The sequence below is a fragment of the Hyperolius riggenbachi genome, chromosome 5 (genome assembly GCF_040937935.1).
Source record: "Hyperolius riggenbachi isolate aHypRig1 chromosome 5, aHypRig1.pri, whole genome shotgun sequence".
Classification (NCBI taxonomy): Eukaryota; Metazoa; Chordata; class Amphibia; order Anura; family Hyperoliidae; genus Hyperolius; species Hyperolius riggenbachi.
In genome coordinates, this window is record NC_090650.1 from 440,900,374 (window position 1) to 440,919,371 (window position 18,998).

An 18,998-nucleotide genomic window follows, 5' to 3' on the forward strand; every position below is an offset into this window, starting at 1 on the left:
ACTGCCCGATGGTGTGCATGTCGTATTTGTACCGTTATTATTGATAATCCTCAATACTCACTGCCCGATGGTGTGCATGTCGTATTTGTACCGTTATTATTGATAATCCCCAATACTCACTGCCCGATGGTGTGCATGTCGTATTTGTACCGTTATTATTGATAATCCCCGATACTCACTGCCCGATGGTGTGCATGTCGTATTTGTACCGTTATTATTGATAATCCCCGATACTCACTGCCCGATGGTGTGCATGTCGTATTTGTACCGTTATTATTGATAATCCCCAATACTCACTGCCCGATGGTGTGCATGTCGTATTTGTACCGTTATTATTGATAATCCCCGATACTCACTGCCCGATGGTGTGCATGTCGTATTTGTACCGTTATTATTGATAACCCCCAATACTCACTGCCCGATGGTGTGCATGTCGTATTTGTACCGTTATTATTGATAACCCCCGATACTCACTGCCCAATGGTGTGCATGTCGTATTTGTACCGTTATTATTGATAATCCCCGATACTCACTGCCCGATGGTGTGCATGTCGTATTTGTACCATTATTATTGATAATCCCCGATACTCACTGCCCGATGGTGTGCATGTCGTATTTGTACTGTTATTATTGATAATCCCCAATACTCACTGCCCGATGGTGTGCATGTCGTATTTGTACTGTTATTATTGATAATCCCCAATACTCACTGCCCGATGGTGTGCATGTCGTATTTGTACCGTTATTATTGATAACCCCCAATACTCACTGCCCGATGGTGTGCATGTCGTATTTGTACCGTTATTATTGATAATCCCCGATACTCACTGCCCGATGGTGTGCATGTCGTATTTGTACCGTTATTATTGATAATCCTCAATACTCACTGCCCGATGGTGTGCATGTCGTATTTGTACCGTTATTATTGATAATCCCCAATACTCACTGCCCGATGGTGTGCATGTCGTATTTGTACCGTTATTATTGATAATCCCCAATACTCACTGCCCGATGGTGTGCATGTCGTATTTGTACCGTTATTATTGATAATCCCCGATACTCACTGCCCGATGGTGTGCATGTCGTATTTGTACCGTTATTATTGATAATCCCCAATACTCACTGCCCGATGGTGTGCATGTCGTATTTGTACCGTTATTATTGATAATCCCCGATACTCACTGCCCGATGGTGTGCATGTCGTATTTGTACCGTTATTATCGATAACCCCCAATACTCACTGCCCGATGGTGTGCATGTCGTATTTGTACCGTTATTATTGATAATCCCCGATACTCACTGCCCGATGGTGTGCATGTCGTATTTGTACCGTTATTATTGATAACCCCCAATACTCACTGCCCGATGGTGTGCATGTCGTATTTGTACCGTTATTATTGATAACCCCCGATACTCACTGCCCAATGGTGTGCATGTCGTATTTGTACCGTTATTATTGATAATCCCCGATACTCACTGCCCGATGGTGTGCATGTCGTATTTGTACCATTATTATTGATAATCCCCGATACTCACTGCCCGATGGTGTGCATGTCGTATTTGTACTGTTATTATTGATAATCCCCAATACTCACTGCCCGATGGTGTGCATGTCGTATTTGTACTGTTATTATTGATAATCCCCAATACTCACTGCCCGATGGTGTGCATGTCGTATTTGTACCGTTATTATTGATAACCCCCAATACTCACTGCCCGATGGTGTGCATGTCGTATTTGTACCGTTATTATTGATAATCCCCGATACTCACTGCCCGATGGTGTGCATGTCGTATTTGTACCGTTATTATTGATAATCCCCAATACTCACTGCCCGATGGTGTGCATGTCGTATTTGTACCGTTATTATTGATAATCCCCAATACTCACTGCCCGATGGTGTGCATGTCGTATTTGTACCGTTATTATTGATAATCCTCAATACTCACTGCCCGATGGTGTGCATGTCGTATTTGTACCGTTATTATTGATAATCCCCAATACTCACTGCCCGATGGTGTGCATGTCGTATTTGTACCGTTATTATTGATAATCCCCAATACTCACTGCCCGATGGTGTGCATGTCGTATTTGTACCGTTATTATTGATAATCCCCGATACTCACTGCCCGATGGTGTGCATGTCGTATTTGTACCGTTATTATTGATAACCCCCAATACTCACTGCCCGATGGTGTGCATGTCGTATTTGTACCGTTATTATTGATAACCCCCGATACTCACTGCCCAATGGTGTGCATGTCGTATTTGTACCGTTATTATTGATAATCCCCAATACTCACTGCCCGATGGTGTGCATGTCATATTTGTACCGTTATTATTGATAATCCTCAATACTCACTGCCCGATGGTGTGCATGTCGTATTTGTACCGTTATTATTGATAATCCCCAATACTCACTGCCCGATGGTGTGCATGTCGTATTTGTACCGTTATTATTGATAATCCCCAATACTCACTGCCCGATGGTGTGCATGTCATATTTGTACCGTTATTATTGATAATCCTCAATACTCACTGCCCGATGGTGTGCATGTCGTATTTGTACCGTTATTATTGATAATCCCCAATACTCACTGCCCGATGGTGTGCATGTCGTATTTGTATCGTTATTATTGATAACCCCCAATACTCACTGCCCGATGGTGTGCATGTCGTATTTGTACCGTTATTATTGATAATCCCCAATACTCACTGCCCGATGGTGTGCATGTCGTATTTGTACCATTATTATTGATAATCCCCAATACTCACTGCCCGATGGTGTGCATGTCGTATTTGTACCGTTATTATTGATAATCCTCAATACTCACTGCCCGATGGTGTGCATGTCGTATTTGTACCGTTATTATTGATAATCCCCGATACTCACTGCCCGATGGTGTGCATGTCGTATTTGTACCGTTATTATTGATAATCCCCAATACTCACTGCCCGATGGTGTGCATGTCATATTTGTACCGTTATTATTGATAATCCCCAATACTCACTGCCCGATGGTGTGCATGTCGTATTTGTACCGTTATTATTGATAATCCCCAATACTCACTGCCCGATGGTGTGCATGTCGTATTTGTACCGTTATTATTGATAATCCTCAATACTCACTGCCCGATGGTGTGCATGTCGTATTTGTACCGTTATTATTGATAATCCCCAATACTCACTGCCCGATGGTGTGCATGTCGTATTTGTACCGTTATTATTGATAACCCCCAATACTCACTGCCCGATGGTGTGCATGTCGTATTTGTACCGTTATTATTGATAATCCCCGATACTCACTGCCCGATGGTGTGCATGTCGTATTTGTACCGTTATTATTGATAATCCCCGATACTCACTGCCCGATGGTGTGCATGTCGTATTTGTACCGTTATTATTGATAATTCCCGATACTCACTGCCCGATGGTGTGCATGTCGTATTTGTACCGTTATTATTGATAACCCCCAATACTCACTGCCCGATGGTGTGCATGTCGTATTTGTACCGTTATTATTGATAATCCCCGATACTCACTGCCCGATGGTGTGCATGTCGTATTTGTACCGTTATTATTGATAATCCCCGATACTCACTGCCCGATGGTGTGCATGTCGTATTTGTACCGTTATTATTGATAATCCCCGATACTCACTGCCCGATGGTGTGCATGTCGTATTTGTACCGTTATTATTGATAATCCCCGATACTCACTGCCCGATGGTGTGCATGTCGTATTTGTACCATTATTATTGATAATCCCCAATACTCACTGCCCGATGGTGTGCATGTCGTATTTGTACCGTTATTATTGATAACCCCAATACTCACTGCCCGATGGTGTACATGTCGTATTTGTACCGTTATTATTGATAATCCCCGATACTCACTGCCCGATGGTGTGCATGTCGTATTTGTACCGTTATTATTGATAATCCCCAATACTCACTGCCCGATGGTGTGCATGTCGTATTTGTACCGTTATTATTGATAATCCCCAATACTCACTGCCCGATGGTGTGCATGTCGTATTTGTACCGTTATTATTGATAATCCCCGATACTCACTGCCCGATGGTGTGCATGTCGTATTTGTACCGTTATTATTGATAATCCCCAATACTCACTGCCCGATGGTGTGCATGTCGTATTTGTACCGTTATTATTGATAACCCCCAATACTCACTGCCCGATGGTGTGCATGTCGTATTTGTACCGTTATTATTGATAATCCCCGATACTCACTGCCCGATGGTGTGCATGTCGTATTTGTACCGTTATTATTGATAATCCCCGATACTCACTGCCCGATGGTGTGCATGTCGTATTTGTACCGTTATTATTGATAATCCCCAATACTCACTGCCCGATGGTGTGCATGTCGTATTTGTACCGTTATTATTGATAACCCCCGATACTCACTGCCCGATGGTGTGCATGTCGTATTTGTACCGTTATTATTGATAACCCCCAATACTCACTGCCCGATGGTGTGCATGTCGTATTTGTACCGTTATTATTGATAACCCCCAATACTCACTGCCCGATGGTGTGCATGTCGTATTTGTACCGTTATTATTGATAACCCCCGATACTCACTGCCCGATGGTGTACATGTCGTATTTGTACCGTTATTATTGATAATCCCCAATACTCACTGCCCGATGGTATGCATGTCGTATTTGTACCGTTATTATTGATAATCCCCGATACTCACTGCCCGATGGTGTGCATGTCGTATTTGTACCGTTATTATTGATAACCCCCAATACTCACTGCCCGATGGTGTGCATGTCGTATTTGTACCGTTATTATTGATAATCCCCGATACTCACTGCCCGATGGTGTGCATGTCGTATTTGTACCGTTATTATTGATAATCCCCGATACTCACTGCCCGATAGTGTGCATGTCGTATTTGTACCGTTATTATTGATAATCCCCAATACTCACTGCCCGATGGTGTGCATGTCGTATTTGTACCGTTATTATTGATAACCCCCGATACTCACTGCCCGATGGTGTGCATGTCGTATTTGTACCGTTATTATTGATAATCCCCGATACTCACTGCCCGATGGTGTGCATGTCGTATTTGTACCATTATTATTGATAATCCCCAATACTCACTGCCCGATGGTGTGCATGTCGTATTTGTACCATTATTATTGATAATCCCCAATACTCACTGCCCGATGGTGTGCATGTCGTATTTGTACCGTTATTATTGATAATCCCCGATACTCACTGCCCGATGGTGTGCATGTCGTATTTGTACCGTTATTATTGATAATCCCCGATACTCACTGCCCGATGGTGTGCATGTCGTATTTGTACCATTATTATTGATAATCCCCAATACTCACTGCCCGATGGTGTGCATGTCGTATTTGTACCGTTATTATTGATAACCCCCAATACTCACTGCCCGATGGTGTGCATGTCGTATTTGTACCGTTATTATTGATAATCCCCGATACTCACTGCCCGATGGTGTGCATGTCGTATTTGTACCGTTATTATTGATAATCCCCAATACTCACTGCCCGATGGTGTGCATGTCGTATTTGTACCGTTATTATTGATAATCCCCAATACTCACTGCCCGATGGTGTGCATGTCGTATTTGTACCGTTATTATTGATAATTCCCAATACTCACTGCCCGATGGTGTGCATGTCGTATTTGTACCGTTATTATTGATAATCCCCAATACTCACTGCCCGATGGTGTGCATGTCGTATTTGTACCGTTATTATTGATGATCCCCGATACTCACTGCCCGATGGTGTGCATGTCGTATTTGTACCGTTATTATTGATAATCCCCAATACTCACTGCCCGATGGTGCGCATGTCGTATTTGTACCGTTATTATTGATAATCCCCAATACTCACTGCCCGATGGTGTGCATGTCGTATTTGTACCGTTATTATTGATAATCCCCGATACTCACTGCCCGATGGTGTGCATGTCGTATTTGTACCGTTATTATTGATAACCCCCGATACTCACTGCCCGATGGTGTGCATGTCGTATTTGTACCGTTATTATTGATAATCCCCGATACTCACTGCCCGATGGTGTGCATGTCGTATTTGTACCGTTATTATTGATAATCCCCAATACTCACTGCCCGATGGTGTGCATGTCGTATTTGTACCGTTATTATTGATAATCCCCGATACTCACTGCCCGATGGTGTGCATGTCGTATTTGTACCGTTATTATTGATAATCCCCAATACTCACTGCCCGATGGTGTGCATGTCGTATTTGTACCGTTATTATTGATAACCCCCAATACTCACTGCCCGATGGTGTGCATGTCGTATTTGTACCGTTATTATTGATAATCCCCGATACTCACTGCCCGATGGTGTGCATGTCGTATTTGTACCGTTATTATTGATAACCCCCAATACTCACTGCCCGATGGTGTGCATGTCGTATTTGTACCGTTATTATTGATAATCCCCAATACTCACTGCCCGATGGTGTGCATGTCGTATTTGTACCGTTATTATTGATAACCCCCAATACTCACTGCCCGATGGTGTGCATGTCGTATTTGTACCGTTATTATTGATAATCCCCGATACTCACTGCCCGATGGTGTGCATGTCGTATTTGTACCGTTATTATTGATAATCCCCAATACTCACTGCCCGATGGTGTGCATGTCGTATTTGTACCGTTATTATTGATAATCCCCGATACTCACTGCCCGATGGTGTGCATGTCGTATTTGTACCGTTATTATTGATAATCCCCAATACTCACTGCCCGATGGTGTGCATGTCGTATTTGTACCGTTATTATTGATAACCCCCAATACTCACTGCCCGATGGTGTGCATGTCGTATTTGTACCATTATTATTGATAATCCCCGATACTCACTGCCCGATGGTGTGCATGTCGTATTTGTACCATTATTATTGATAATCCCCAATACTCACTGCCCGATGGTGTGCATGTCGTATTTGTACCGTTATTATTGATAATCCCCGATACTCACTGCCCGATGGTGTGCATGTCGTATTTGTACCGTTATTATTGATAATCCCCGATACTCACTGCCCGATGGTGTGCATGTCGTATTTGTACCATTATTATTGATAATCCCCAATACTCACTGCCCGATGGTGTGCATGTCGTATTTGTACCGTTATTATTGATAATCCCCGATACTCACTGCCCGATGGTGTGCATGTCGTATTTGTACCGTTATTATTGATAATCCCCAATACTCACTGCCCGATGGTGTGCATGTCGTATTTGTACCGTTATTATTGATAATCCCCGATACTCACTGCCCGATGGTGTGCATGTCGTATTTGTACCGTTATTATTGATAATCCCCAATACTCACTGCCCGATGGTGTGCATGTCGTATTTGTACCGTTATTATTGATAATCCCCGATACTCACTGCCCGATGGTGTGCATGTCGTATTTGTGCCGTTATTATTGATAATCCCCGATACTCACTGCCCGATGGTGTGCATGTCGTATTTGTACCATTATTATTGATAATCCCCGATACTCACTGCCCGATGGTGTGCATGTCGTATTTGTACCATTATTATTGATAATCCCCGATACTCACTGCCCGATGGTGTGCATGTCGTATTTGTACCATTATTATTGATAACCCCCAATACTCACTGCCCGATGGTGTGCATGTCGTATTTGTACCGTTATTATTGATGATCCCCGATACTCACTGCCCGATGGTGTGCATGTCGTATTTGTACCATTATTATTGATAATCCCCAATACTCACTGCCCGATGGTGTGCATGTCGTATTTGTACCGTTATTATTGATAATCCCCGATACTCACTGCCCGATGGTGTGCATGTCGTATTTGTACCGTTATTATTGATAATCCCCGATACTCACTGCCCGATGGTGTGCATGTCGTATTTGTACCGTTATTATTGATAATCCCCAATACTCACTGCCCGATGGTGCGCATGTCGTATTTGTACCGTTATTATTGATAATCCCCAATACTCACTGCCCGATGGTGTGCATGTCGTATTTGTACCGTTATTATTGATAACCCCCGATACTCACTGCCCGATGGTGTGCATGTCGTATTTGTACCGTTATTATTGATAATCCCCAATACTCACTGCCCGATGGTGTGCATGTCGTATTTGTACCGTTATTATTGATAATCCCCGATACTCACTGCCCGATGGTGTGCATGTCGTATTTGTACCGTTATTATTGATAATCCCCGATACTCACTGCCCGATGGTGTGCATGTCGTATTTGTACCGTTATTATTGATAATCCCCAATACTCACTGCCCGATGGTGCGCATGTCGTATTTGTACCGTTATTATTGATAATCCCCAATACTCACTGCCCGATGGTGTGCATGTCGTATTTGTACCGTTATTATTGATAACCCCCGATACTCACTGCCCGATGGTGTGCATGTCGTATTTGTACCGTTATTATTGATAATCCCCAATACTCACTGCCCGATGGTGTGCATGTCGTATTTGTACCGTTATTATTGATAACCCCCAATACTCACTGCCCGATGGTGTGCATGTCGTATTTGTACCGTTATTATTGATAACCCCCGATACTCACTGCCCGATGGTGTGCATGTCGTATTTGTACCGTTATTATTGATAATCCCCGATACTCACTGCCCGATGGTGTGCATGTCGTATTTGTACCGTTATTATTGATAATCCCCAATACTCACTGCCCGATGGTGCGCATGTCGTATTTGTACCATTATTATTGATAACCCCCAATACTCACTGCCCGATGGTGTGCATGTCGTATTTGTACCGTTATTATTGATAATCCCCAATACTCACTGCCCGATGGTGTGCATGTCGTATTTGTACCGTTATTATTGATAATCCCCAATACTCACTGCCCGATGGTGTGCATGTCGTATTTGTACCGTTATTATTGATAACCCCCAATACTCACTGCCCGATGGTGTGCATGTCGTATTTGTACCATTATTATTGATAACCCCCGATACTCACTGCCCGATGGTGTGCATGTCGTATTTGTACCGTTATTATTGATAATCCCCGATACTCACTGCCCGATGGTGCGCATGTCGTATTTGTACCGTTATTATTGATAATCCCCGATACTCACTGCCCGATGGTGTGCATGTCGTATTTGTACCGTTATTATTGATAATCCCCAATACTCACTGCCCGATGGTGTGCATGTCGTATTTGTACCGTTATTATTGATAATCCCCAATACTCACTGCCCGATGGTGTGCATGTCGTATTTGTACCGTTATTATTGATAATCCCTGATACTCACTGCCCGATGGTGTGCATGTCGTATTTGTACCGTTATTATTGATAATCCCCAATACTCACTGCCCGATGGTGTGCATGTCGTATTTGTACCGTTATTATTGATAACCCCCAATACTCACTGCCCGATGGTGTGCATGTCGTATTTGTACCGTTATTATTGATAACCCCCAATACTCACTGCCCGATGGTGTGCATGTCGTATTTGTACCGTTATTATTGATAACCCCCAATACTCACTGCCCGATGGTGTGCATGTCGTATTTGTACCGTTATTATTGATAACCCCCAATACTCACTGCCCGATGGTGTGCATGTCGTATTTGTACCGTTATTATTGATAACCCCCAATACTCACTGCCCGATGGTGTGCATGTCGTATTTGTACCGTTATTATTGATAATCCCCAATACTCACTGCCCGATGGTGTGCATGTCGTATTTGTACCGTTATTATTGATAATCCCCAATACTCACTGCCCGATGGTGTACATGTCGTATTTGTACCGTTATTATTGATAACCCCCAATACTCACTGCCCGATGGTGTGCATGTCGTATTTGTACCGTTATTATTGATAACCCCCAATACTCACTGCCCGATGGTGTGCATGTCGTATTTGTACCGTTATTATTGATAATCCCCGATACTCACTGCCCGATGGTGTGCATGTCGTATTTGTACCGTTATTATTGATAATCCCCGATACTCACTGCCCGATGGTGTGCATGTCGTATTTGTACCGTTATTATTGATAATCCCCAATACTCACTGCCCGATGGTGTGCATGTCGTATTTGTACCGTTATTATTGATAATCCCCGATACTCACTGCCCGATGGTGTGCATGTCGTATTTGTACCGTTATTATTGATAATCCCCGATACTCACTGCCCGATGGTGTGCATGTCGTATTTGTACCGTTATTATTGATAACCCCCGATACTCACTGCCCGATGGTGTGCATGTCGTATCTGTACCGTTATTATTGATAATCCCCGATACTCACTGCCCGATGGTGTGCATGTCGTATCTGTACCGTTATTATTGATAATCCCCGATACTCACTGCCCGATGGTGTGCATGTCGTATTTGTACCATTATTATTGATAATCCCCGATACTCACTGCCCGATGGTGTGCATGTCGTATTTGTACCGTTATTATTGATAACCCCCAATACTCACTGCCCGATGGTGTGCATGTCGTATTTGTACCGTTATTATTGATAACCCCCAATACTCACTGCCCGATGGTGTGCATGTCGTATTTGTACCGTTATTATTGATAACCCCCAATACTCACTGCCCGATGGTGTGCATGTCGTATTTGTACCGTTATTATTGATAATCCCCGATACTCACTGCCCGATGGTGTGCATGTCGTATTTGTACCGTTATTATTGATAACCTCCAATACTCACTGCCCGATGGTGTGCATGTCGTATTTGTACCGTTATTATTGATAACCCCCAATACTCACTGCCCGATGGTGTGCATGTCGTATTTGTACCGTTATTATTGATAACCCCCAATACTCACTGCCCGATGGTGTGCATGTCGTATTTGTACCGTTATTATTGATAATCCCCGATACTCACTGCCCGATGGTGCGCATGTCGTATTTGTACCGTTATTATTGATAACCCCCGATACTCACTGCCCGATGGTGTGCATGTCGTATTTGTACCGTTATTATTGATAATCCCCGATACTCACTGCCCGATGGTGTGCATGTCGTATTTGTACCATTATTATTGATAATCCCCGATACTCACTGCCCGATGGTGTGCATGTCGTATTTGTACCGTTATTATTGATAATCCCCGATACTCACTGCCCGATGGTGTGCATGTCGTATTTGTACCGTTATTATTGATAACCCCCGATACTCACTGCCCGATGGTGTGCATGTCGTATTTGTACCATTATTATTGATAATCCCCAATACTCACTGCCCGATGGTGTGCATGTCGTATTTGTACCGTTATTATTGATAATCCCCGATACTCACTGCCCGATGGTGTGCATGTCGTATTTGTACCGTTATTATTGATAATCCCCGATACTCACTGCCCGATGGTGTGCATGTCGTATTTGTACCGTTATTATTGATAATCCCCAATACTCACTGCCCGATGGTGTGCATGTCGTATTTGTACCGTTATTATTGATAATCCCCAATACTCACTGCCCGATGGTGTGCATGTCGTATTTGTACCGTTATTATTGATAACCCCCAATACTCACTGCCCGATGGTGTGCATGTCGTATTTGTACCGTTATTATTGATAACCCCCAATACTCACTGCCCGATGGTGTGCATGTCGTATTTGTACCGTTATTATTGATAATCCCCAATACTCACTGCCCGATGGTGTGCATGTCGTATTTGTACCGTTATTATTGATAATCCCCAATACTCACTGCCCGATGGTGTGCATGTCGTATTTGTACCGTTATTATTGATAACCCCCAATACTCACTGCCCGATGGTGTGCATGTCGTATTTGTACCGTTATTATTGATAACCCCCAATACTCACTGCCCGATGGTGTGCATGTCGTATTTGTACCGTTATTATTGATAATCCCCGATACTCACTGCCCGATGGTGTGCATGTCGTATTTGTACCGTTATTATTGATAATCCCCGATACTCACTGTCCGATGGTGTGCATGTCGTATTTGTACTGTTATTATTGATAACCCCCAATACTCACTGCCCGATGGTGTGCATGTCGTATTTGTACTGTTATTATTGATAACCCCCGATACTCACTGCCCGATGGTGCGCATGTCGTATTTGTACCGTTATTATTGATAATTCCCAATACTCACTGCCCGATGGTGTGCATGTCATATTTGTACCGTTATTATTGATAATCCCCAATACTCACTGCCCGATGGTGTGCATGTCGTATTTGTACCGTTATTATTGATAATTCCCAATACTCACTGCCCGATGGTGTGCATGTCATATTTGTACCGTTATTATTGATAACCTCCAATACTCACTGCCCGATGGTGTGCATGTCGTATTTGTACCGTTATTATTGATAATTCCCAATACTCACTGCCCGATGGTGTGCATGTCATATTTGTACCGTTATTATTGATAACCTCCAATACTCACTGCCCGATGGTGTGCATGTCGTATTTGTACCGTTATTATTGATAACCCCCAATACTCACTGCCCGATGGTGTGCATGTCGTATTTGTACCGTTATTATTGATAACCCCCAATACTCACTGCCCGATGGTGTGCATGTCGTATTTGTACCGTTATTATTGATAATCCCCAATACTCACTGCCCGATGGTGTGCATGTCGTATTTGTACCGTTATTATTGATAATCCCCAATACTCACTGCCCGATGGTGTGCATGTCGTATTTGTACCGTTATTATTGATAACCCCCAATACTCACTGCCCGATGGTGTGCATGTCGTATTTGTACCGTTATTATTGATAACCCCCAATACTCACTGCCCGATGGTGTGCATGTCGTATTTGTACCGTTATTATTGATAATCCCCGATACTCACTGCCCGATGGTGTGCATGTCGTATTTGTACCGTTATTATTGATAATCCCCGATACTCACTGTCCGATGGTGTGCATGTCGTATTTGTACTGTTATTATTGATAACCCCCAATACTCACTGCCCGATGGTGTGCATGTCGTATTTGTACTGTTATTATTGATAACCCCCGATACTCACTGCCCGATGGTGCGCATGTCGTATTTGTACCGTTATTATTGATAATTCCCAATACTCACTGCCCGATGGTGTGCATGTCATATTTGTACCGTTATTATTGATAATCCCCGATACTCACTGCCCGATGGTGTGCATGTCGTATTTGTACCGTTATTATTGATAACCCCCAATACTTACTGCCCGATGGTGTGCATGTCATATTTGTACCGTTATTATTGATAACCTCCAATACTCACTGCCCGATGGTGTGCATGTCGTATTTGTACCGTTATTATTGATAACCCCCAATACTCACTGCCCGATGGTGTGCATGTCGTATTTGTACCGTTATTATTGATAACCCCCAATACTCACTGCCCGATGGTGTGCATGTCGTATTTGTACCGTTATTATTGATAATCCCCGATACTCACTGCCCGATGGTGTGCATGTCGTATCTGTACCGTTATTATTGATAATCCCCAATACTCACTGTCCGATGGTGTGCATGTCGTATTTGTACCGTTATTATTGATAACCCCCAATACTCACTGCCCGATGGTGTGCATGTCGTATTTGTACCGTTATTATTGATAACCCCCAATACTCACTGCCCGATGGTGTGCATGTCGTATTTGTACCGTTATTATTGATAATCCCCAATACTCACTGTCCGATGGTGTGCATGTCGTATTTGTACCGTTATTATTGATAATCCCCAATACTCACTGCCCGATGGTGTGCATGTCGTATTTGTACCGTTATTATTGATAATCCCCGATACTCACTGCCCGATGGTGTGCATGTCGTATTTGTACCGTTATTATTGATAATCCCCGATACTCACTGCCCGATGGTGTGCATGTCGTATTTGTACCGTTATTATTGATAACCCCCAATACTCACTGCCCGATGGTGTGCATGTCGTATTTGTACCATTATTATTGATAATCCCCGATACTCACTGCCCGATGGTGTGCATGTCGTATTTGTACCGTTATTATTGATAATCCCCAATACTCACTGCCCGATGGTGTGCATGTCGTATTTGTACCGTTATTATTGATAATCCCCGATACTCACTGCCCGATGGTATGCATGTCGTATTTGTACCGTTATTATTGATAACCCCCAATACTCACTGCCCGATGGTGTGCATGTCGTATTTGTACCGTTATTATTGATAATCCCCAATACTCACTGCCCGATGGTGTGCATGTCGTATTTGTACCGTTATTATTGATAATCCCCAATACTCACTGCCCGATGGTGTGCATGTCGTATTTGTACCGTTATTATTGATAATCCCCGATACTCACTGCCCGATGGTGTGCATGTCGTATTTGTACCGTTATTATTGATAATCCCCGATACTCACTGTCCGATGGTGTGCATGTCGTATTTGTACCATTATTATTGATAATCCCCAATACTCACTGCCCGATGGTGTGCATGTCGTATTTGTACCGTTATTATTGATAATCCCCAATACTCACTGCCCGATGGTGTGCATGTCGTATTTGTACCGTTATTATTGATAATCCCCGATACTCACTGCCCGATGGTGTGCATGTCGTATTTGTACCATTATTATTGATAATCCCCGATACTCACTGCCCGATGGTGTGCATGTCATATTTGTACCGTTATTATTGATAATCCCCGATACTCACTGCCCGATGGTGCGCATGTCGTATTTGTACCGTTATTATTGATAACCCCCGATACTCACTGCCCGATGGTGTGCATGTCGTATTTGTACCGTTATTATTGATAATCCCCGATACTCACTGCCCGATGGTGTGCATGTCGTATTTGTACCATTATTATTGATAATCCCCAATACTCACTGCCCGATGGTGTGCATGTCGTATTTGTACCGTTATTATTGATAATCCCCGATACTCACTGCCCGATGGTGTGCATGTCGTATTTGTACTGTTATTATTGATAATCCCCAATACTCACTGCCCGATGGTGTGCATGTCGTATTTGTACCGTTATTATTGATAATCCCCAATACTCACTGCCCGATGGTGTGCATGTCATATTTGTACCGTTATTATTGATAATCCCCAATACTCACTGCCCGATGGTGTGCATGTCGTATTTGTACCGTTATTATTGATAATCCCCGATACTCACTGCCCGATGGTGTGCATGTCGTATTTGTACTGTTATTATTGATAATCCCCAATACTCACTGCCCGATGGTGTGCATGTCGTATTTGTACCGTTATTATTGATAATCCCCAATACTCACTGCCCGATGGTGTGCATGTCGTATTTGTACCGTTATTATTGATAATCCCCAATACTCACTGCCCGATGGTGTGCATGTCGTATTTGTACCGTTATTATTGATAATCCCCGATACTCACTGCCCGATGGTGTGCATGTCGTATTTGTACCGTTATTATTGATGATCCCCGATACTCACTGCCCGATGGTGTGCATGTCGTATTTGTACCGTTATTATTGATAATCCCCAATACTCACTGCCCGATGGTGTGCATGTCGTATTTGTACCGTTATTATTGATAATCCCCGATACTCACTGCCCGATGGTGTGCATGTCGTATTTGTACCGTTATTATTGATAATCCCCGATACTCACTGCCCGATGGTGTGCATGTCATATTTGTACCATTATTATTGATAATCCCCGATACTCACTGCCCGATGGTGTGCATGTCGTATTTGTACCGTTATTATTGATAATCCCCAATACTCACTGCCCGATGGTGTGCATGTCGTATTTGTACCGTTATTATTGATAATCCCCAATACTCACTGCCCGATGGTGTGCATGTCGTATTTGTACCGTTATTATTGATAATCCCCGATACTCACTGCCCGATGGTGTGCATGTCGTATTTGTACCGTTATTATTGATAACCCCCAATACTCACTGCCCGATGGTGTGCATGTCGTATTTGTACCGTTATTATTGATAACCCCCGATACTCACTGCCCGATGGTGTGCATGTCGTATTTGTACCATTATTATTGATAATTCCCAATACTCACTGCCCGATGGTGTGCATGTCGTATTTGTACCGTTATTATTGATAATCCCCGATACTCACTGCCCGATGGTGTGCATGTCGTATTTGTACCGTTATTATTGATAATCCCCGATACTCACTGCCCGATGGTGTGCATGTCGTATTTGTACCGTTATTATCGATAATCCCCAATACTCACTGCCCGATGGTGTGCATGTCGTATTTGTACCGTTATTATTGATAATCCCCAATACTCACTGCCCGATGGTGTGCATGTCGTATTTGTACCGTTATTATTGATAATTCCCAATACTCACTGCCCGATGGTGTGCATGTCGTATTTGTACCATTATTATTGATAATCCCCAATACTCACTGCCCGATGGTGTGCATGTCGTATTTGTACCGTTATTATTGATAACCCCCGATACTCACTGCCCGATGGTGTGCATGTCGTATTTGTACCGTTATTATTGATAATCCCCGATACTCACTGCCCGATGGTGTGCATGTCGTATTTGTACCGTTATTATTGATAACCCCCGATACTCACTGCCCGATGGTGTGCATGTCGTATTTGTACCGTTATTATTGATAATTCCCAATACTCACTGCCCGATGGTGTGCATGTCGTATTTGTACCATTATTATTGATAATCCCCAATACTCACTGCCCGATGGTGTGCATGTCGTATTTGTACCGTTATTATTGATAATTCCCAATACTCACTGCCCGATGGTGTGCATGTCGTATTTGTACCATTATTATTGATAATCCCCAATACTCACTGCCCGATGGTGTGCATGTCGTATTTGTACCGTTATTATTGATAACCCCCGATACTCACTGCCCGATGGTGTGCATGTCGTATTTGTACCGTTATTATTGATAATCCCCGATACTCACTGCCCGATGGTGTGCATGTCGTATTTGTACCGTTATTATTGATAATCCCCGATACTCACTGCCCGATGGTGTGCATGTCGTATTTGTACCATTATTATTGATAATCCCCGATACTCACTGCCCGATGGTGTGCATGTCGTATTTGTACCGTTATTATTGATAATCCCCGATACTCACTGCCCGATGGTGTGCATGTCGTATTTGTACCGTTATTATTGATAACCCCCGATACTCACTGCCCGATGGTGTGCATGTCGTATTTGTACCATTATTATTGATAATCCCCAATACTCACTGCCCGATGGTGCGCATGTGGTATTTGTACCGTTATTATTGATAATCCCCGATACTCACTGCCCGATGGTGTGCATGTCGTATTTGTACCGTTATTATCGATAATCCCCAATACTCACTGCCCGATGGTGTGCATGTCGTATTTGTACCGTTATTATTGATAATCCCCGATACTCACTGCCCGATGGTGTGCATGTCGTATTTGTACCGTTATTATTGATAACCCCCAATACTCACTGCCCGATGGTGTGCATGTCGTATTTGTACCGTTATTATTGATAATCCCCAATACTCACTGCCCGATGGTGTGCATGTCGTATTTGTACCGTTATTATTGATAACCCCCAATACTCACTGCCCGATGGTGTGCATGTCGTATTTGTACCGTTATTATTGATAATCCCCAATACTCACTGCCCGATGGTGTGCATGTCGTATTTGTACCGTTATTATTGATAATCCCCGATACTCACTGCCCGATGGTGTGCATGTCGTATTTGTACCGTTATTATCGATAATCCCCAATACTCACTGCCCGATGGTGTGCATGTCGTATTTGTACCGTTATTATTGATAACCCCCAATACTCACTGCCCGATGGTGTGCATGTCGTATTTGTACCGTTATTATTGATAATTCCCAATACTCACTGCCCGATGGTGTGCATGTCGTATTTGTACCGTTATTATTGATAATCATCAGTACTCACTGCCCGATGGTGTGCATGTCGTATTTGTACCATTATTATTGATAATCCCCAATACTCACTGCCCGATGGTGTGCATGTCGTATTTGTACCGTTATTATTGATAATCCCCGATACTCACTGCCCGATGGTGTGCATGTCGTATTTGTACCATTATTATTGATAATCCCCGATACTCACTGCCCGATGGTGTGCATGTCGTATTTGTACCGTTATTATTGATAATCCCCAATACTCACTGCCCGATGGTGTGCATGTCGTATTTGTACCGTTATTATTGATAATCCCCAATACTCACTGCCCGATGGTGTGCATGTCGTATTTGTACCGTTATTATTGATAATCCCCGATACTCACTGCCCGATGGTGTGCATGTCGTATTTGTACCATTATTATTGATAACCCCCAATACTCACTGCCCGATGGTGTGCATGTCGTATTTGTACCATTATTATTGATAATCCCCAATACTCACTGCCCGATGGTGTGCATGTCGTATTTGTACCGTTATTATTGATAACCCCCAATACTCACTGCCCGATGGTGTGCATGTCGTATTTGTACCATTATTATTGATAATCCCCAATACTCACTGCCCGATGGTGTGCATGTCGTATTTGTACCGTTATTATTGATAATCCCCGATACTCACTGCCCGATGGTGTGCATGTCGTATTTGTACCATTATTATTGATAATCCCCAATACTCACTGCCCGATGGTGTGCATGTCGTATTTGTACCGTTATTATTGATAACCCCCAATACTCACTGCCCGATGGTGTGCATGTCGTATTTGTACCATTATTATTGATAATCCCCAATACTCACTGCCCGATGGTGTGCATGTCGTATTTGTACCGTTATTATTGATAATCCCCGATACTCACTGCCCGATGGTGTGCATGTCGTATTTGTACCGTTATTATTGATAATCCCCAATACTCACTGCCCGATGGTGTGCATGTCGTATTTGTACCGTTATTATTGATAACCCCCAATACTCACTGCCCGATGGTGTGCATGTCGTATTTGTACCGTTATTATTGATAATCCCCGATACTCA

The 18,998-nt window shown here is 43.1% G+C and overlaps 1 protein-coding gene across 1 annotated transcript in view; it reads right to left on the bottom strand.

Moving 5' to 3' along the window:
* GPAA1 (glycosylphosphatidylinositol anchor attachment 1) overlaps positions 1–18,998 on the bottom strand; it is a 113,697-nt gene that overhangs the window by 62,032 nt on the left and 32,667 nt on the right. The gene's annotated exons all lie outside the window — the stretch shown is intronic.